Below are 22,152 nucleotides of genomic sequence, written 5' to 3'. Positions count from 1 at the left end.
TTTACAAAACTATCAATACATATGGAATACAAAAAGATAATGAAACTTTAGTAGCTCTTGTTCCACATGTCTAATCTTCAACATTCCTCGAAATCTTCGTTACTTCCAAATACTCCAATGATCCCAAAGGTTGTAAGTTTAGCACCATCGTTGTTGAAGATCCGTAGCTATGACAATGAGAAAGCATCGTTCTTTATTGTTATACAGTGTCATAGTATTATTACACAGTGTCAAAGCTCAATTGTATCACAATTTCAACAATAATACTATGGTGATATGTATCATTCCCCCTTAGTCAATACTCCATCTCACATGAAAACCACTCCCCTTTACACAATGATCCGAAAACCATATGTATTTCTAGTGTGAACTACATATTAATTCTCCCCCTTTTTGTCAATAAAATTGGCAATGGTACAAGAACGGTTCATAATGGAATTTCCGTAAGAGACATTTCATGACTGATAGAAAGAAACACACATCATCTTATTTAGATGCAATCATATAGCTGAAGCTAACAGCATTCATCAAGGAGTTTAAAGATACAAGATAACCCCTCTAAAACTCCACAACCGCACACCCCTCAAGATATGACTATTAAGCACAAGTTCAAAAGAACTCTCCACCATTTGATGTCATTCCTGAAAGACCTTAATTTCAAGAGAAAAGAAGGATTTTTATTGGACACCAAAACCATGAGAATGATTTTTATATCCAAAACTCAATCAAATTAATCATAAGTAAACCCATGATTAATTTAATCGGAATACATAATCAAATTAAACACAAAAGTGATCAATTTAATTCATTATGCTCAACATAAGTAAACTTACGGAGCAACGCCTAAGTTAACCATACAAGAGAGTGATTGGCTTAATCGTTCATATACTCAACACAAGAGAAACTTGTGGACTAATAACTAAATAACCAACAAGATGATTAATTTAGTTCTAATATTCTCAACATAAAGTATCTTACGGAACAACCAACAAAGCTAATCATAAATAATCAACTTGTTTATATCGTGCTCAACATAAGACACATTACGGAGCCTCACAGTATTACATAAAATATGGATCAGTGAAGATCAATACTGTGTAATACACAAGGATTCATTCTATCTTCAATCATTATTTACATAACAACAATAATAGACATAATCCTTGAAAACAAAAGATTTTAACCTATCTTCCGTCAAAGATTGACAATATAGGCTTAACTTTTGTAATTGTCAAAAGTCCATTCATTCTTTAACCAATACATGAATATCGATCATAAACGACTTTACTTTTGACAAAGTATGGGACAAACATAGTTCACGGACGTAAACACCAATATCCCATAACAAGTTGCAATATAACAAATCATAAAGATTAATACTGCAAAAATCATCTCCCAGAAAGTTTTAGAATTTAAACAAATAAATCTAAAAACACGAAGATGAAAACGTTGGACATAGCTATGTGTAATCCCAATATTTGCTATTCCAAACTCTAGTAATCCTTCTCAAAAACAAGAATAAATTCTCATAACAAGTTTCCTAGGCATCAAGACAAACTCGTAATGCACATATAAGATGATTTTTCCTTAGAGGGTAGAATTAATCTTTTCCGCCCAGATTTACACTAAGAATAGCTACCAAAGGCGTATAAAAAGATTTTCTTAACAAAGAAGAATATACAAAGTCATTAACGACCATACACCATAGTTCACATAAAATGAATGTGAACATTCAAGAATCCCATAGCAATGAGTACTACTGTCTATTCTTGAACTTTCTTCTTTGTGATTCACCAACATCATTCTTGTAAAAGCTACAAATGAGCTTATAAGAGATTTACTCCAAGAATCCAAGTGCCCAAATCCAACAGAAGTAGAACAAGTGCAACGAAATAGAGCAAATTACTCAAAAACAAGATACGGGACAAAGACTAACCTCAATTCTTTCAAATTTAGGATTTCTCATCACCATTTTGAAGATAATTCAAAGAGGAAGATAATGCAAGAAGAATGAGGTCATTCTGTGTTCGTACGAAGAGGTTACGGCTAAAAACAATTTACCAAATATCGACGTCAAGTATGCATACGGGTTTGCAAACGAATTTTCAAGTCCGCGAACTTAACCCCTGGATTTTGATTTTAAAAGATGTTATGCATACCTGGTAGGTGTACCATGAAGTCCAAACATCCCGAACTACTATTTTCAAACCTAAACGTTTAAGAACCTTAAACACATATCAAGTTAGGTAGAAATGAACGATAAGCAAGGTACATGGATCATTATAAGTACTCAAACAAGTAATAAAAACATAAAACTTGCTCAATTTTATAGACATGCCTTTTTTAGGAGAATACAGTCGAATTCTACAGCCTTACGGAACATAATTTGTGTGCCCCAATTCTCGTGCTTTCCTCACTGTATACATAGCAGCGCTTTCCTTGGTGAGGATGCACTTACAACATAATCAAGTTGTGTTGGGGTGAACAATGTCTTACTCACCACAAGTGACCTTTGGATTATCATGAAAGAGATCGCTTTTAGAACCTTTCACATCCAATTCCATTTTTCCAAAAAACTTGTTAAGTTCCAACATCATGGATACTGCCTTCTCCATAGTTAGGGAATTTTCTGGAAGATCATTCCTTTTCACACTCAAAGAATCATTAGATTTCTTTGGTACCCACTTCTGAGTGCGTTTAGGAACAACCGGAACCTTCTTCCCATTACTCTCTTCAAGATTTCTCGGAAGAGAATTGGATTGATTATTCTTTTGCAAGTTAGTCTTTCTCCAATTGGGAGCATCGGATCTTGTCTTAGTCTTTACGAAGTTATCCTTTTGATAACCATTACGATTGTGAAAAGGCTTCGTATAACGTTTATAGGCAAATCTAGGTTTATCACAACAACGGTTCCTTTGCCTAAAGGTTGGAAAGTTACAACCTGTAATGTTAAGGGGATTAGCCTTAGCATATGATATTGGTTTCATAACTTCTTGTGATGCCCAAACAATAACATCATGAAGTTTCTTATTCCTTATACGAAAACCACATCTCCTTTCCATGTGACCTTTATTTCCGCAATAGTGGCAAACATAAGGAATGTTCTTACCTCGATCTGTATGTGATGACTTTGGAGGTTGATATTCATTGCTCTTTCGAACCTTAATTTCCGGTGAAGGTATTTCACTTTTGCCATCAGTGGAAACCTTTTGTTGAGAAGAATCACTAGCCTTGACAAATTTTACCTCTTTGCTAATACTTGGAGCATCTATTCCCTTAAGCCCAATCCTCGTGTATCACGATGATTTTTACTTTCTCCTAGTATAGTGGTTAATTTGCTTGAACTAGTATTGAACTTTTTCAAGTCATCTTCCAACATCTTGATTTTATCAAGAGCAGCAGCTAAATCAGCCTCAAGGCGTTTTTCTCGAGCGAGATAACCGTTTTCTCTGTGATCAAAACTTGTTTGCTGAGAGTTAAACCTTGATTCAGATTCTGCAAGTTTCTCTTCCAACAAAAAGTACTTTTGATAAAGATTATCACATTCAAGTGACTTCATACGTAGGTTTTCCTCAGAATCCTTGAGGATCGATTCACAAGAATGATTCGAAAAATAAACACCTGCGTAACATCTTCCCAATTTCTTATTTTCTCGACAGAGAGGAGTCAGAAGAGGTAAGACATGAGAAGTTGTAATCTTCTTCATATTCCACGAATCCAAAAACTTAACATACTCTGAGACTTCCTCATCAACATCTCTATCAATATCTGAATCACCTTCATCAGAAAGTTCATCCAACTGTACTTCTAGGAGAGTTTCCCAATTAACAACAGTTTTACATCAAGAGAATGTTTAGATATTGACTTAGATGTGACAGTTCTCTCAGGTGAATCCAAGCTTTTAGAATCATCTGGTAGTTTCTGAATTGGTACATTATTAGAGATAAACTCGTCCACAATCAGATCACTACAAACACAGACTTATAAGGTCTTTAACGTGTTTTCCAACTCTGATACCAATTGAAAAAGCGGGGGTCTAACAACACCACCAAATATTTCGCTTAGCAATCTGTATGGACCAACTCCGAAATACTTTCTAGAGAATCAACTAAACAGTCAGACTCAATCTAGGTAAAAGTATCTCAAGGAGTTAATATCTCTCTCTTGTTTTGATTTACTCAAGCTAATAGAAATCAGCGAGTCCTAATCAAACACAAGGAATAACTTGGACGGTACCAAAAATCAATATCCAAGGATCAATCAATGACAATCAAACAACCAAAGGTTGGATTATACCAATTGATGATCTAAACGCGCAACCTGTATTATTTCAATAATAAAGATAAACAATATAATGCGGAAACTGAAATAACACAGACACCAGAAATTTTGTTAACGAGGAAACCGCAAATGCAGAAAAACCCCGGGACCTAGTCCAAATTGAATACACAATGTATTAAGCCACTACAGATACTAGCCTACTCCAAGCTAACTTCGGACTGGACTATAGTTGAACCCCAATCAGTCTCCCACTAATCCAAGGTACAATTGTACTCCCTACGCCTCTGATCCCAGCAGGATACTGCGCACTTGATTTCCTTAGCTGATCTCACCCACAACTAAGAGTTGCTACGACCCAAAATCGCAGGCTTTAACAATAAACAAATCTGTCTCACACAGACAAGTCTATCAAAGGATCAATTTGTCTCCCAGGGAAAAACCCTAAAGTTTTTGTTCCGTCTTTTTATAATAATCAAGGTGAACAGGAACCAATTGATAATCCGGTCTTATATTCCCGAAGAACAACCTAGATTAATCAATCACCTCATAACAATCTTAATCGTATGGTAGCAAAACAAGATGTTGTGGAATCACAAACAATGAGACGAAGGTGTTTGTGATTACTTTTTATATCTTGCGTATCGGAGAAATCAAACAATCTCTAGCCAATCAATATGATTGTACTATTACGATAGAAGATGCAAGATAAGATCACACAACTACGATAAAAGTAGTATCGGTCTGGCTTCACAATCCCAATGAAATCTTCAAGTCGTTAACCTGATTTTAGAAGAAGAAGCCAAAGGTTAAAGGAGAACCGACTCTAGCACGCAAACTAGTAGCACACGTAAGGTGTGGGGTTTAGTTTTGCAGAGTTGATAGATGTCCCTGATTAAGATTTTTGATGGGGTTGTAGTAAATAGGATTCAAACTCTCGGACTTGTGAAAATTAAATTTATAGATTTAATAAAATTATATACAAAAATATTAACAAAGTGGGCGAGAGGTAACCAAGACACTAGAATCCACTATTACACATAAATGATGTCAAATATTTCATAACTCTAATTATCCTTTTAATCCTTTATTTCTTAATCCACAAATAATCAAACATATTCTCAAAAATTAATTGTATCCCTTAAGCATAGATTATCTAACCAAAGCATAACCTATCTAATTGAATCACAACTAATGAAGAAAATTATGTAAACTTTTAAGAACTCTGCAAAAGCAGTGATTGAGTGAATTATAATTAAATATTAGAAAAAATGAAATAGTTACCCATTGTTCATGTGTGAATAGCTTCATCCATTGCCTTGGTTACGAGAGAATTAGCCGCTCATCATGTTGTAAAACCTCTCAAAGAATTTCATTGATGCTCAAAAATGGTTTACAAATGATGAGAATATGAGAAATACAATAAAACCAGAGAACTATGACCCTCAGTGACAATATAAGACTGATGTAGCTGTGTCGCAAACGCTGTGGCAAATAAGACTGCCTGATGTACGACCCACAGATGTGAGTCGTTATTACTGTAGAAAAACGACTGCTGGTGCAGGTCCGTTCTTCGTGTTCTTCATGTTCATCATCAGCAGCAGCAGCAGCAGAAACCGAGTTTGGGAAAACTCGAATTTCTTCTTCTCTGGATCTCCTCATCCCCCCAGACTCTCGACACCCCTTCTCTGTGATACCAGAAATCTATTTATACTCCTCAGCCTCATTTAATCACGCCATAACTCAAGATAATTCTCTCTTTACTCGGCTTAAAGAGAAAATATATTTTGGATATTTTCTTCCTTTAATTAGCTCTCCACGCGCTGAAATGATGTATAAACACTCCAAACATAATCTTACACGCTGTAGAATTGATTCAACACTCTCCAAACACGTGAGTACACGTCTAAATTTGATGTGATCGTGTGATATTCATTTCTTGAACGTGCTTCCTGATTTCTTGATTGCGATGATTCCAGCCAATTATGATCGATCCTAACACCCAAAATGTCTTCCTCTATCCATATCACAAATACCCATTGAAAATCAGAGGTTTAATCGAACTCTAACCCCTCCAAAAATCGATCGACCCAACTGCCAGTGAGAAGAAATATTTTCCCGCCTTTTTCCAAAATTTGAATTATGAGAAGAAAAGTGTCCTCCCCCTAATCCTGTACGGGTGTCCCTTTAGCAATTGGGGTGGAAATAGTAATTTTGGGGTGGAATAATAATTTTTCTGGGTTCCTCCGATACATTTCTGGGATGCTTCCGGTGCATTTTTGAAGTGCCTCCGGTACATTATCCTGGGGTGTAAAACACTACTTTTCGAGCTCATTTCGCCGCAAAGGCTTATTTCTCTAAAAACATCTACAAAAACACAAAATAACACAATAAGTACTTAATCGAGTCTAACAATACAGAATATTGAGAACAAAATAGACACATAAATGCGTCTATCAGTCCCCTTATATAGTCTTTCAAATCAGGGTTTTGCCTTAGTTACTAAGCAATCAATATCCACCGTTAGATGAAAACCTGATTTAGATTCAAGCTAATATTTCTCAACCGTTAGATCGAAAACTTAGCTTGTCATACACAAATGACTGTACGCTTCTAGGTTTGTTAACCGCACCCAAACGTGTACATTGTTGGTTCAACAATAGTCTAACCAAAAAGGTTAACCATAAGAGCATTTCATACCAACCATGTTCTTCTTCACCATAACTAGTTCAAATGACTCAAATGAACTAGTTAAGAGAGTTGTTCAATTGAAAGGAAATCTTATGTAACTACACAAGACACAATTGAAGCAAAGATGATTTGATTCACAAGAATAGGTTCATGAACTTTAATTGTCACTGTTTGCAAAAGCATTCCTTAGTCTTTTAAGATTAAGTTCAGATATCATCTTTAGATATATAACCTTCTCAAGTTCGCAGACTAGGTTCGCTGACTTAAGACACCGGACAGAGTTTACAAACTCCAACAGAAATTCTCGGGTTTGAGAACTTCGCCGTTTCGCGAATTGGGTTCGCGGACTTGGCTCACGCAAGTAGTTTGTCAACTCCAGCAGAAATTCTCGGGTTTGAGAACTTTGGCAGTTCGCGGACTTGGCACTTTCCATACTTCTGGTTCTCTTGATCAAAAAAGTTCGAGAACTTCGGTTTAAGGAATACATTAGTTATGTAATTTAAACTCTCATTCCAATCATTGAAACATTCTTAGAGGACATTATATAGTTGTTACACCATTTCTCGTGAACGCAATTTTCAAAGTGATTGAAACATTCATGAGTTTCGTCACTAGGTAAAGATAAACTTGATCGAAGCGAAAATCTTACCAACACATATTTCGAGATATAGATAGGCGAGGTATACTTGGCTCGAAATACCAAATGTGTAAAATCTAGTCTATATATATAGCATACGAATTTTGTCTCAAAGAGTAGGAGATAGAATAGATAGACTTTTGAGTGACATATAAGTTCAAGTATCCACATACCTTTTTGTCGAGAAGTTCCATCGGGTCCTTGAGTAGTCCTTCTACTTTCATGATGAATCGCCATGAAGTCCTTGAGCTCAACTACACTTACTATCCTAGTCCGAGACTTAGCTATAAGAGACTAGAAATCAAGACTTATAGTTTTGATCACTAACATTGACAAACATGCTTGAGATAGCAACGCATGCGAGTTTGACCGAGCAGTGCTCTAAAAGCTTACATATTTCTCGAAACATGTGTTGGTAAGCTTTCGCTTCAACCAAGTTCATCTTATATCATGAGAAAATTTCCGAGTAACATCTTACATGGTTTGTGTGATACAATCATTTGGTGTAAGACTTGGAATGCTTCGATAATGATTATTTCAATATCTTGAAAATTGATTTGATGCTAATAGTGTGTGAAAACGGCTATTGTCATTATAGAAGAGTGTTTCAATGATTGAAATAAAGAGTTTAGAATCGTGTAACCTTCTTTGGATATAAGCATAGAGTGTGTTCGCACATTTGTGTATAAGTCCAAAACCGGGAACCTAAAGTATGCATACTCGTGTGTATACAAAATGGTTGAAGGAGACTGGATAAGTATGCGTATCCGTACGCATACTGGCGGAAGTTCACGTCCGTGAATTTCTGCAGATGTTGGAATTTCAAAAGCAACTCATTCAGTTACCTCCGTACGTGTACTGGCGGAAAGTTCACGTACGTGAATTTCTTCTGAGTTTTGAAAAACCAAACTCAAAAAACCGGTAACTTAAGTACACGTACTTAAGTGGTTACCTTCTAAAATCGGTAGTGTACATGAACTTAAACATTTATTAGTAAGGAATGCAATCTTTGCAAACCGTGGCTATAATGTTCATGTATTGATTCGAGTGAGTCAAACCGATTTTGCTTCAATTGTGTTCTTGTATAAATCCATGAGAATATAACAATTGAACAACTCTTTTTAACTAGTTTCATTTGAGTCATTTGAACTAGTTATGGTTAAGATGATAAGGTTGATATGGAAGTAATCATATGGCTAACCTCGGTTAACTAGTGAACCAACATGGTGTACACGTTTGGGTACGGTTACATAAACCTAAATGAGGGTACATTTAATTTGTGTGTAAAAATATAAGTTCGATCTAGCGGTTGAAAGATATTAGCTTGGTTGAATCAGGTTTTTCATATAACAATGAATATTGAATGCTTTGTTACCAAGGTAACTTGGATTGCAAACCCTGATTTGAAAACTATATAAAGGAGAACTCTAGCAACTGGGAAACCTAACCTCCACACCTCCTATGTGTTACTACTTGCATAACTAGAGTCGATTATCCTTTAACCTTAGGTTTCTTCTCGAGACCCTGTAGGTTAATGACTTGAAGACTTCATTGGGATTGTGAAGCCAGATCCAACTATTCTCTTTGTAGTTGCGTGATCTGATCTTGCTGTTTCTATCGTGATTGAGTGCAATTGTAAAATTGGCTTGAGATTTATATCTCCGATAGGAAAGATAGAAAAGTAGTCACAAACACCTTCGTCTCATCGTTTGTGATTCCACAATAACTTATTTCACTAGTCGATTAAGTTTATTATAAGGTGATTGATAATACTAGGCTGTTCTTCGGGAATATAAGTCTGGTTTATCAATTGGTTCATGTTCACCTTGATTTATCAAAAGACGGAACAAAAACTCTTGGGTATTTCTGTGGAAGACAGATTTATTCAATCCTATAGACTTTTCTGTGTGATACATATTTGTTTATCAAGTCTTCGACCTTGAGTCGTAGCAACTCTTAGTTGTGGGTGAGATCAGCTAAGGGAATCAAGTGTGTAGTATCATGTTGGGATTAGAGACGTAAGGAGCGCAACTGTACCTTGAATCAGTGTGAGATTGATTAGGATTTAACTACAGTCCAGTCCGAAGTTAATTGGTAGTAGGCTAGTGTCTGTAGCGGCTTAATACAGTGTGGTGTTCAAAATGGACTAGGTCACAGGATTTTTCTGCATTTGCAGTTTCCTCGTTAACAAAATTCTGGTGTCTGTGTTATTCTTTTCCGCATTATATTTTGTTATATAATTGAAATATCACAGGTTGTGCGTTAAGATCAATCAATTAGAATATCCAACCTTTGGTTGTTGATTTACATTGATTGACACTTGAACATTGGTCTTTGGTACCGTTCAAGTGATTTCTCTTATATTCAATCGGGCTCACATATTTCTATTTGCTGATTGCGGATTGAATTAAGAGTTTGATATATTAAACTCTTTGATATACTTTATTCTAGATTGAGTCTGACTATCTAGTTGATTCTCTAGAAAGTGTATTGGAGTAAGTCCTTTCAGATTTCCAAACGAATTGTTGGGTGTGGTTGCTAGACCCCTGTATTTTCAATCGGTATCAGAGCAGGCAAACATGTTAAAGACCTTACAAGTGTGTGTTTGTAGCGATCTGATATGGACAAAGGTGCTATCTCTATAAACGTACCAACAGTCTTCGATGGCTCAAATTACTTATGGTGGAAAATTTCTATGTGTGCCTTTCTTCAAGCGCGTGATTTTCAATCATGGGTTTATGTAGTTAATGGCTATGAGGCGCCCGTTGTGGCAATAGGTAATGCAACTGTTCCAAATAACATTGGTGCATATGATGCTGCTGAGATACTTGCTGCAAAGAAAAACTCCGATGGTTTGAACGCCATCATACATTCCATTACCCCAGATCTTCAGCACCATGTGACTACGTGCACTCGGTCTAAAGATGCTTGGGATATCTTAGAAACCGTATTCGAAAGAAATACCAGTGAAAAGGAAGTCAGGATTCAAAACCTAAATTCCGATTGGGAAAACCTTCGTATGGCAGATGAAGATTCATTTGATGAGTTTAATCACAAAGTGTTTGAAATTGTTAATGCATCTTTTGAATTGGGTAAGACTATTCCTGAAAACGACATTGTGATGAAAATTCTCAGATCGCTGCCATCTAGATATGATTCTAAGAAGCATGCCATCGTTGAAGGAAATAACCTTGATGCGCTCTCCAGAAATACGTTGGTTGGGAAGCTAAAGATCTTTGATCATGAGTATACATCCAAAATTGGAAAGGATGTTGCCTTCAAAGCACAAAGGAACACTAAATTACTTGACAAAATTAAAAGTGTTTATGTCTCTGAGGATGATTTTTCTGAGGCTGATTCATCAGATGAAGATCTTGACAAATCAATCTCTATGATCACAAGACAGTTTAGGGGTTTTCTATTGAAGAGAAGCAAACGATTTTCCAGAGACAAACCTAGGTCGTCAGTTAAACCTCACAATCGCATTCCTCCTAAAAACAGGGATGTTGACGAGGCTGATGACGAGGATATGCCACAGTGCTTTAAGTGTAAAGGTATTGGTCATTTTATAAATGAGTGTCCGAACCGTAGAAAATATACTGGAAACAAAGGTCTTGCTGCAACTCTTGATGAAATGTCTGATCACTATGTTTCCAATGAGAACGAAAAATCGAGTGTTCCACTTCTTTGTGAAGATATCGATTTTCATAACTGTAGCAATACATACATCAATATTGATATTCTTCCAGAAGAAAACTCAACTAATCTGGAAGAAAAAATTGACTTTCATGTTGGAAACTCTCCGTCTGATTTTTTAGGTTCCACTCTGTGCCTAGCAGTTTGCACATCTCAGGCGTCTGAATCATCTTATCCATTGACATGCTCTTATTGTTCACCAAGGGTGATGAACTTTCAAAGTGTTTCAAGTATAAACACAAGATGATACATGTCAAGAACCTTCAACGAAGAGCAAATCGCTTAACAAACAAGCTTAAACTTGTTCAAAAAACCACTGAGGTATGTAAGATTTTATCCTCTTCGCAGAAGTTAGTTTCCAAAGTTAAGACAATACCATTAGAAAAGAGAGTTTGGTCTAAACATTTTGATAGACAGGGTTCTATGAATTCCTTTCAAAAAGGTTATGGTGGACAAATTGTCGTTCACCGTAGCATGACTTAAATGTGTTGCTTTGGTGCATCTTGTCTCATGTGCCTGATCAAAAGAGACAAGATTGTGCACACCTCAGGCTTTAAGAAAAGAAAAGTTTTTTCTTTGTTGTTTTTGCTTTGGTTTGCAAATTTGGAATTTGTTCTTTTCAATTGATATTGGAAGAGACTTCCCTGTGTATTCAATAAAAGAGGGTTATTCTCGACAATTCTACTCTCTTTAGGGTCGTGAATTGTGTGTGCGTGAACCTGTGTGGTTAAAAGGTTATGTAACCCTACATTCCTTTTTCCTTCTCTGAAACTCTTTTCATCTTGAGACTGTCTGTTGAGTTTAAATTGTGATTTCCTCTCACAAACCCATACATGTATGGATACTCCAAGTATCATGTGCTATGATGGAAAGGATGTTGATATAATTTTTAAGCCATCAATCATGAAGGAAAAAGAAAAATCTCTGTTACCTCTAACTTTGAAAAGAAAAAGAAGGAATGTGAGGAAGCCAAGAGTTGTTCCTTCAAATTTTCAGAAGTTTTCTGATGTTCTTGAAGAGTTGAAGGAAGCAAGGAAGGAGATTCAGCAAATAAAGGCTTTTGTTATGAGAACTCTCAAAATTCAGAAGGCCCTGGTTCGACATCATCAGCCTAGAAGGTTTGTTGGAATTGACTCATTTCTCCATGAACCATATGTTTTCATGTTTGTTGACGACAAGGAGTTCAGGGATGATAAAGAATTCTTCAGAGGTCTCAATGTCTAGTAAATCTTCTTTTTATGTTTTTAGAAGAATAACTAGAGTTTGGAATAGCCATTATTGTGGGTATACATAGCTATGTCCAACGATTTTCATCTTCAATGTTTTTAGATTTATTTATTTAAACTCTAAGTTATTTGGAAGATGATTTTTGTAATTTTAAATTTTATGATTTCATATATTGCAAATTGTTATGGGATATGTTGTTTACGTCCGTGAACCTGTGACTGTCCCATATTTGTTCAAAAGTTATCTCTATTATACCGGTATGAAAGTATTGATAGAAGATAGAATGAACTTTTGACATTACAAAAGTTAAAGCCTTTTATGTCATTTTTGATGGAAGAAAGGATAAAGCTTTTGTTTACAAGGATTAAGTCTATTACATGTCATTGTGCAAATAGTGATGAAAAAAGAATGAATCCTTGTCTATTCCGCAGTATTGATCAATCTCCGATCCACATTTTTGTGCATATACTGTGTTTCTCCATAAGTTTTCTTATGTTTGAGCATGACCAATTGAATTGATCATTCTCTTATGGTCAGTTTAGTTGTTGCTCCGTAAGTTTTCTTATGACGAGCATGACCAATTGAATTGACCACTTTCTTATGGTTAATTTAGTTGTGTAAATCCGATTGAATTAATCATGGGTTTTCTTTTGGTTAATTTAGTCGTGCATTTCTATTGGATTAGTCATGGATTCTTTTGTGGTTAATTCAATTGAATACTTTGGATTCAAATTCATGTTTTCATGTGACTTGGTTATGTCCAAAGGAATCCTTCTTTTCTTGTGAAAGTAAGGTCGCCTTTGTTGTTCTTTCGGGAATGACATTTTATGGGGGAGAGTTCTTTTTGAACTTGTGCTTAATTGCCAAATCTTTGTGGGGAGTGCGGCTGTGGAATATTATACGGGTTATCTTGTATCTTTATAAACTCCTTGATGAATGCATTTCGCTTCGATGATGGCATCTAAATAAGTTGATATGGTATTCTATTTTGGTCATGAAGTATCTCTATGAAAATTTCATGAGGATCCCACTAGTTTTCGTACCTTTGCCAATTTATATTGACAAAAAGGGGGAGAATTAATGTGTAGTGTGATACTACAAATACATATGGGATTAATAACTGGGTATGTTTTGGTTTATGAACATGTAATAACTGGATATGAAATGATAATGTTGCTGCTAAATATTGCTCAACACTGAATGAGCAGAACGGTTGTAACTTTTTTAAATGCAATATGATGAAGTCAGCTTATTCATATTGTCCGACGATTATGTATCGATAATGCTGGAGATGCAGTATGTATTCTATAAACTAAAACCACAATCAAAGAAATGGAACATGTACAAGACTAAAATGTATTGAAAACAAGTGTTTCTTAATAGTTGACCTTCAATGCTCTGGGTTCGCATAAGGTACAACGTGTTTGAAATTGCATCTTTGATTCTCTATCCAGTCTGATTCACTTGAAGGAGAGGCATATACATACCTAGTCTTAATCTACAATCTGGCAAAGGGACAAATTACGAACATCCGTATATGTTTGATCTTTATATCTTCTGTCAAATACATGACTAACAAAAATTGGCTTGCGTTTCCAAGATTATGAATCAGTGTCAATATTTCTATTTATGAATGAATGAGAATGACAGGCCACATGTTCAACACATGCCAGGATTTGCGAATTCTATGGTATTTTCGAGTTGCACATAGGACTGTAAAGCTTATCATCCCGATGGAGTGTTTATGGAGGCCACCGAAATGTGAAGAAATTTTAATTTGCCGTCATGGGGCCTCAGAAGGTAATCCGGGACCTGCTGGCTCGGGTACAGTGGCAAGAAGTAGCAGTTGTGAACTTGAACTATACAAACTACAAGCCGCCCAAGTATACAAGATGAATAATACCATTTAAACAGAATATGCGAACTTACTGTCAGAGTGTATGACAGTTCAGAAACCCTGTAATGAGCCGGCAAGCCCAACCGACCCCTTTTCTCTGGTTCCCGTCTTTCTTGACAACACTGGCTTTCTTAGTTTGCTTTCCATCCTTCACAACCGGAGCTGATCGAAAGCTGCGGATGGTTTTTCTAAGACTAACATGACCCCACGGGAACTCGTTGAAGTTATTCAAGTTGTCCACCAAATGGCAATATTCTCCCTTTACTACAGCTCTCGCCTGGCATCCCAAAAGCAAAACATGCACAAAAAAGAGAAGCGCCAACTTAGCGTTCTCATCGTCAATGCAGGTGGTCAAATATCCTTTCTCAAACAGCGTCCGGAGTTTTCTTACTGTTACCTTTTTTCCTCAGGGAAATGATTTTTCATGATTGGTGAATCCGCGATACATTTTGGGAGTGGGTTATTTAGATCTTCCTTTGTTGTGACTGTCAACTTGAAGTTAAGTCCCGTAGCAAGTGCAAATTCTTTCATCCCAAACCTCAAGATATGCCCTCCAACCCCAAAGTTCATACAAAATGGATCACCTCATCTTGTCTCACAATTTGCCGTGAGAGTAGATAATGCAAAATTGTACTGCTGTTATGGGTTCCAGGCATATCCAGGAAATGGACAATTGTCGTTGAAGCAAAGACTGCGTAAGGATTTTCACTCAAACGACCCTTGATCGTGGACATAAGATTCATAGCTGCGTGATTTGTTACTTTCGGGTAGTTGTCCCGATACTTCTGTGGGTGAACAAACTTGCTATACACATGAGATGCTTCAAGTCAGTTTCTTCCAAGGATATGCAGCAACTACAATATTTTGAAGGGAGGAGGATTTTTTGACAAGGTTATTCTCAAACCATCTAACAATTTCAACACCAATGTAGTTATAAAACGAAAATGCTAATGAATCTAAAAGACTAAAACTAACTTTTGGTAATATGTTCATCTTACAATCATCTACATTACTATTAAAAATTATTGCATCTCCAAATGGCAAACCTCACCATCTACAAAATTTACCAAGTGGTAGATGGTAGTGTTATTAGGTAATTCATTACCGGTTGCCTTTGGTAGTATCATAGAGCACTATATGGAGAACATATTACCAACTAACAGATCTTCTCTCTTGAAAACTTATCTCTAAACAACACTCTGAAAGAAAAGACTTTATGATAACAAATGAAACAAACATACTATGGTTCGGTTCCTGATGAATTACATTCCGACGATTCAACAGATGCAAAAGCCATCTCTAAAGATTCTTTGAAATTGACACCATCATGGAGGTCAGTATCCGCTGAACCTCCCGTTGTAGTAGCAGACATATTTGCCTAACACCATGGACAAACAATCAATTTACTGTCACATCAATTCACTCAACTGCCTATATATAACAAATCAGGTTCATAATTTCAGTGGGTTTCGAGAAAGAAGAACTACACATACTTAAGTTTGCAAAGAATTCTACATCCACTGATTCTTAATCCCAAAGGTGTCAAAGGACTAAAAATTTATATTTAAGATATATGGTTTTATAGGGTCAGTATCTGAAAGGAGAAACAATTATCTTTTTGAAGATGTTGAACTAAACCATGGTCTTGACAAATTAAATTCAGCGATAAAACCTTAATTACCTGTCCTAATTGGGTCTTCAATTGTAAAACAAATAAGTAATTAAGTATAAGCACGATGCATATGATTTTGCATATCACCAACATGACTACGTAGTAATTTATTATTTTCAGAATTGAAATAACTATCAGAAACCCATGGAACCACTTTACTGAGTATCAATAAGTTTAATGAAGAAGAATTTACCAGTTATGAAGCTTTTACCAGTGCCGAAAGCCCAAAACCCTGGACACAATAAAAGCAAAAGTTAGGAAAACACCCAAATTCATTAAAATCATTCGAGTAACGGTGAAGGATGGGATTGAATTCAGCTCACATTTAATGAATTTGATGGCGAAAGCACTATTATGGGTATATTTTGCACCCAATGAACTAGGGTTTGAAGGCGACGAAGGGAGATACTCGTTGCATATCTCAAGAGAGAGAAATGGTATGGTATCCGGAGTATGCTTTTCCTATTTATATGGCCCATCCAAACGCGACATCAGTGCGACAATTTTTGGGATACATCCGTCATTGGTTAATTAGATAGTATCCGACTCGGGTATATTAGAAAGCTCGTGGTATGTTTTGTTAACTATTTGCAAGCCGTGGTATCAGACATAAATATACCTCCGGATGTGCCTTCCAAACATAATTTAACCTTTATTGATTGAATATGTTAGAGCACTGCTCGGTCGAACTCACAAGCGTTGCTATCTCAATCTTGTTTGTCAAGTTTAGTTGCCAAAACTATAAGTCTTGATTTCTAGTCTCGGACTAGGATATAAAGTGTAGTTGAGCTCTAGATTCCACGGTGTTCATCATGCAAAGACGAAGAACTGCTCAAGGAACTGGTGGAACTTCATCGACTAAAAGGTATGTGGAGACTTGAACTTATCTATCACTCAAAATTCTATCTACTCTATCTCCTATCTTCATACAAAAGTCGTATTTCTATATAGACTTCGATTATACACATTTGCTATTTCGAGCCGAGTTTATCTCGCTTATCTATTTCTCGAAATATGTGTTGGTAAGCTTTCGCTTTGGCCAAGTTCATCTTTACAAGTAATGAAAGTCATGTTGATTGTTTCAATATCTTGAAAATCGCTTTGATGAAAAATAGTGTGTAAATAACCGCTATATAACATCCTCTAAGAATGTTTCAATGATTGAAATAAAGAGTTTAGAACATGTAACCATCTTTGGATATACGCATATAGTGTGTTCGCACATTAGTGTATAAGTCTAAAACCGGGAACCAAATGTATGCATACTTGTGTGTGTACTAAATGTTTGATGGAGACTGGGCAAACTGGCGGAAGTTCACGACCGTGAAAATCTTCTGAGTTTGGAAATGAAAACCAACTCAATCCGGTTACCTAAGTGTGCTTACCCGTACGCATACTGGCAAAAAGTTCATGTCCGTGAATATCTGTTGAGTTTGAAAACCAAAACAAACTCAAATCTGGTTACTTAAGTACGCATACTTAAGTGTGTTACTTTCTAAAATTGGTTTGTTCATGAACTAAAACATTTATATAATAAGGAATTCAATTTGCAAACCGTGGCTAAAATGTTTATGAATCGATTCGAGTGAATCAAAACCAATTTTGCTTCGATTGTGTCTTGTATACTTCTATAAGATCTAAGCAATTGAACAACTCTCGAACTAGCTCATTTGGGTCATTTGGACTAGTTATGGTGAAGATGAATAAGGTTGATATGAAAGTGCTCATATGGCTAACCATTTGGTTAACTACTGTTGAACCAACTAGGTGTGCACGTTTAGGTACGGTTACACAAACCTAAATGAACGTGCATTTCATTTGTGTATAACAAGCTAAGATTCGATCTAACGGTTGAAAGATATTAGCTTGAATGTAATCAGGTTTTATTCTAACGGTGAATATTGAATGCTTTGTTACCAAGGTAGCATTGATTGCAAACCCTGATTTGAAGAATATATAAAGGAGAACTCTAGCAACTGGAAAACCTAATCCCCACACCTCCTGTGTGATACTAGTTGTATAATATAGAGTCGATTGTCCTTTAACCTTAGGTTTCTACCGAGACCCTGTAGGTTAACGACTTGAAGACTTCATTGGGATTGTGAAGCCAGACCCAACTATTTTCTCTGTAGTTGTGTGATCTGATCTTGCTGTTTCTATCGTATTGAGTAAAATTGGCTCGAGATTAATTTCTCCGATAGGCAAGATAGAAAAGTAGTCACAAACATCTTCGTCTCATCATTTGTGATTCCAAAATATCTTGTTTCGCTAGTCGATTAAGATTATTGTGAGGTGATTGATATTTCTAGGCTGTTCTTCGGGAATATAAGTCTGGTATATCAATTGGTTCATGTTCACCTTGATTTATCAAAAGACGGAACAAAACTCGTAGGTATTTCTGTGGGAGATAGATTTATCTATTCCTGTAGATTTGTTTATTAAAGTCTTCGACTTTGGGTCGTAGCAACTCTTAGTTGTGGGTGAGATCAGCTAAGGGAATCAAGTGCATAGTATCCTGCTGGGATCAGTGACGTAAGGAGTGCAACTATACCTTGGATCAGTGTGATATTGATTGGGGTTCAACTATAGTCCAGACCGAAGTTAGTTTGTTGTAGGCTAGTGTATGTAGCGGCTTAATACAGTGTGTGTTCAATCTGGACTAGGTCCCGGGGTTTTTCTGCATTTGCGGTTTTCTCGTTAACAAAACTACTGGTGTCCGTGTTATTCTTTTTCCGCATTATATTTTGTTATATAATTAAAATATCACAGGTTGTGCGTTGAATCGATCAATTGGTAAATCCAACCTTTGGTTGTTGATTGAAATTGATTGATCCTTGAACATTGGTCTTTGGTACCGTTCAAGTGATTTCTCTTGTATTCAATTAGACTCGCAGATTGTTATTTTCTTGAGTAAGTATTGAATCGAGAAATTGAGATATAACTCCTTGATATACTTTTCTTAAGATTGAGTCTGACTGTCTAGTTGATTCTCTTGAAAGTATATTGGAGTTAGTCCATACAGATTGCTAAGCGAAATGTTTGGTGAGGTTGTTAGACCCCCACTTTTTCAGAATATATGCAGGTTATTGTTCTGTTGAAACTTGGAATCAAGCGTATGAAGATGAGTTATTTTATAATTCGTTTAGCTCCATATGTAAATAGAGTTTTGCAAGTTAAATTGACAAATGGGGAGATTGTTAGAGCATAGCTCAGTTGAACCCACCAAGCGTTGGTATGTCAAGTTTGGTTGTCATATTTTAGTATCAAACTTATATAGAGTCGCTTGATTAAATACTAGAGTCAACTTCGTTTAGGTTGACTAGAAAGTCTAGGAATTTTGAGACATGCAAGTATTACTATGAGGACCTGAAGAATGAGAAGAAGTAACGACTACAATGAAGACATCATCCTTCCACACGAGGTTAGTAATATTGACTTGAACTTGTTTCAATTCCTAACGTATCTTTCAAGCCGTGCTATATTGAAAACATAACATGCAAAGCTTTTATATAAATAATACTCTAGTAGATAGACATGATCATAATAGTATGGTCATAGTATTAAGGAATTATATTACGAAGTATAACACTTATCTTTTGAACTTCGTAGATATGACATCGACATAATCTTGTATATAGTTTTATGATTATGTGAATGGGTTTATGGTGAAGATTTCATTCTAGGATTATTTTTTATACATTTGTTTAAAGGAAGTAAGTTCGTGAACTTGTTTCATGAATTGAAAGGGAAATCAATAGGTATATTGGTCCGACTACTCATTATATATTCTTTGGATGACCAATATGTTTGAGTTGGTAGAACCAATCTTAACTCAGGTTATGTATCTTGGTATAACCGATCACAATACCTAGACTTATGATTTGGTATGATTGGTGCTGGTAATTGGTGTAACCAATTCTATAAATCACCATGAGATGGTATGATCGATCCTTGTAATTGATGTGACCGATTCTGGTAATTGGTGTGACCGATCATAAGAGGTTGTGTGACCGATACTTGTAATTGGTATGACCGATCCTAATGACTGGTATGACCAATCACAAGTAGGTAGCATATTTAGGTAGAACCGATCTGAACCCATGTATGTGACTTGGTAGGACCGATTATAACTAACCATTCTAACTTGGTATGACCGATCACATAGTAGTCTTGGAATTTTGGTATAACCAATTATAAACTTGTTTGGAAGTGTGGTAGAACCGATTCCAAGATGCAAATCCGATTTCCCACACGAATTACATATTTTCTTCATGAACTTGTGTATATTCAGAATTAAGATTTGCCGCGTAAAGATATCAACATACTTTGGACATGAGCAGCAATTCTTATCATTTATTGTTCAGAGATATTCCTTGGTACTCAAGGTGATCTTGTACCGAAATAAATTAAGAATCTTTTAATTAAGGTTTTTGGTTTTATATGCTTTAATTACCAGCAATGTGCATTTACTAATTGGAGATTTTATATGAGGGATTTTCGAAAATATTGGACTGAATTTATTGGAATTAGAAAAACCGAATTTGGGCATTCATTGCATATCTTAAGAATATTTTCGGTTTTGGAGATTCCTTGGTGTCCAAACAACCTTGGTCTATAAATACCTAAGTTTGTATTTCTAGCAAACCATCCTAAGAGCCAGGCAAACTTCATCTTTTTGTTGTTTCTGGTGGAGCCGTCTAATCGGAGAGGAAAGTGTCCTAATTAGGTGAAATGTCTTACGACCGCTCGTTTAAAGTCTTCTGTGGGATCAAGAAGCTCTACGAGTACCATTGGTGGGAAACTAGATAATTGCAGTGTTATTAGTTTTCGGTTATTGATTTGATTGACTAACGGTTGTTGAAACTTTGATTGCACCTAGTTTGTTTATTCTTGAGAATCTTCTCTTCTAATATAAGATTCACTCGGACTAGATCAAAGCATCAACGGGATCTTTAGAACTTTTTTAGATCTAAAGACATCTTGTGATAATCCATTGTTAACAACCTCCGTTTTGTGTGTGATTGATCACAAGAGGATTCAAGTGTTGTTTTGCAGGTATTTGAAGCAATGAAGATTTGAAGACGAAGAAGAATTCTTATTAGTTTTTGTATCTTGTGGATTTAGTGCACAAACCTTGATCGGCTGGGATGCAACTAGAATCAGTTTATCTTTTATAGATCTGATTGATTAATTGCGTGAGATCGGCATTCTCTATAGTTTCTCTTTGAGATCAATATTGATTGATTGCGAATCTAAACTTGACTATTTCGGTAGTTATTGGATAGATTGATATAACCATACAAAGAAGCCTTTGTCAACGACTCATCTTATCTTTAGAAAGATTGATTAGAGTGGTTACCAAACATATTCTTCCTTTGTTGTTTGGAATACGATCCAAAAGACTTGCTATTCACGTGCGTGACTCTAAAAGTCGAAGGCGCAGGGATACTGAGGGAACTAAGTAGCTAGGGGTAGTCTGCTTGGTCTCAACTATACGAAGTTGGGATTTGATTTTGTATAGCGGCTTAATTCTGAGAGTATTCAAAACTGGACTAGGTTCCGGGGTTTTTCTGTATTTGCGGTTTCCTCGTTAACAAAATCTGGGTATGTCTTTTACTTTGTTTTCCACCTTATAATTGTTATTATAATTAAGTAAAATACACAAGTATGTTAAATCCGTAATACTTGATATTGATCCTATAAAGTTTCGGTTATTTTCGAACATATTATCAAGTACACACTTTGTTGTCGTATCGTCTCGATCTTGTATCCATAGTCAATCACACAAGTGATCTTGTTGTTGTATTATCTCGATATCGTATCCATCGACAATCACACGAAGTGTGAAACGAATTTTCGTATTGTCTAGACTCTGTTCATAGACGATCGCATTTGGAAGATGACTAATTAGTTGATAAACAAAAGTGTATTTGGGTACCCTCGTATTTTCACACATGAATTCCTAACTATCAACGTTTATTATGCAATTCCCATAACGAAGCACAATATAACTGATACTTAGTTAAATGCTCCTTCAAAGTGAGACTTTCAAGT

The sequence above is a fragment of the Papaver somniferum genome, chromosome 7 (assembly GCF_003573695.1).
Source record: "Papaver somniferum cultivar HN1 chromosome 7, ASM357369v1, whole genome shotgun sequence".
In the NCBI taxonomy this organism is placed as follows: Eukaryota; Viridiplantae; Streptophyta; class Magnoliopsida; order Ranunculales; family Papaveraceae; genus Papaver; species Papaver somniferum.
The sequence above is the reverse complement of the archived record's forward strand: the minus strand, read 5'-3'. Positions refer to the sequence as shown.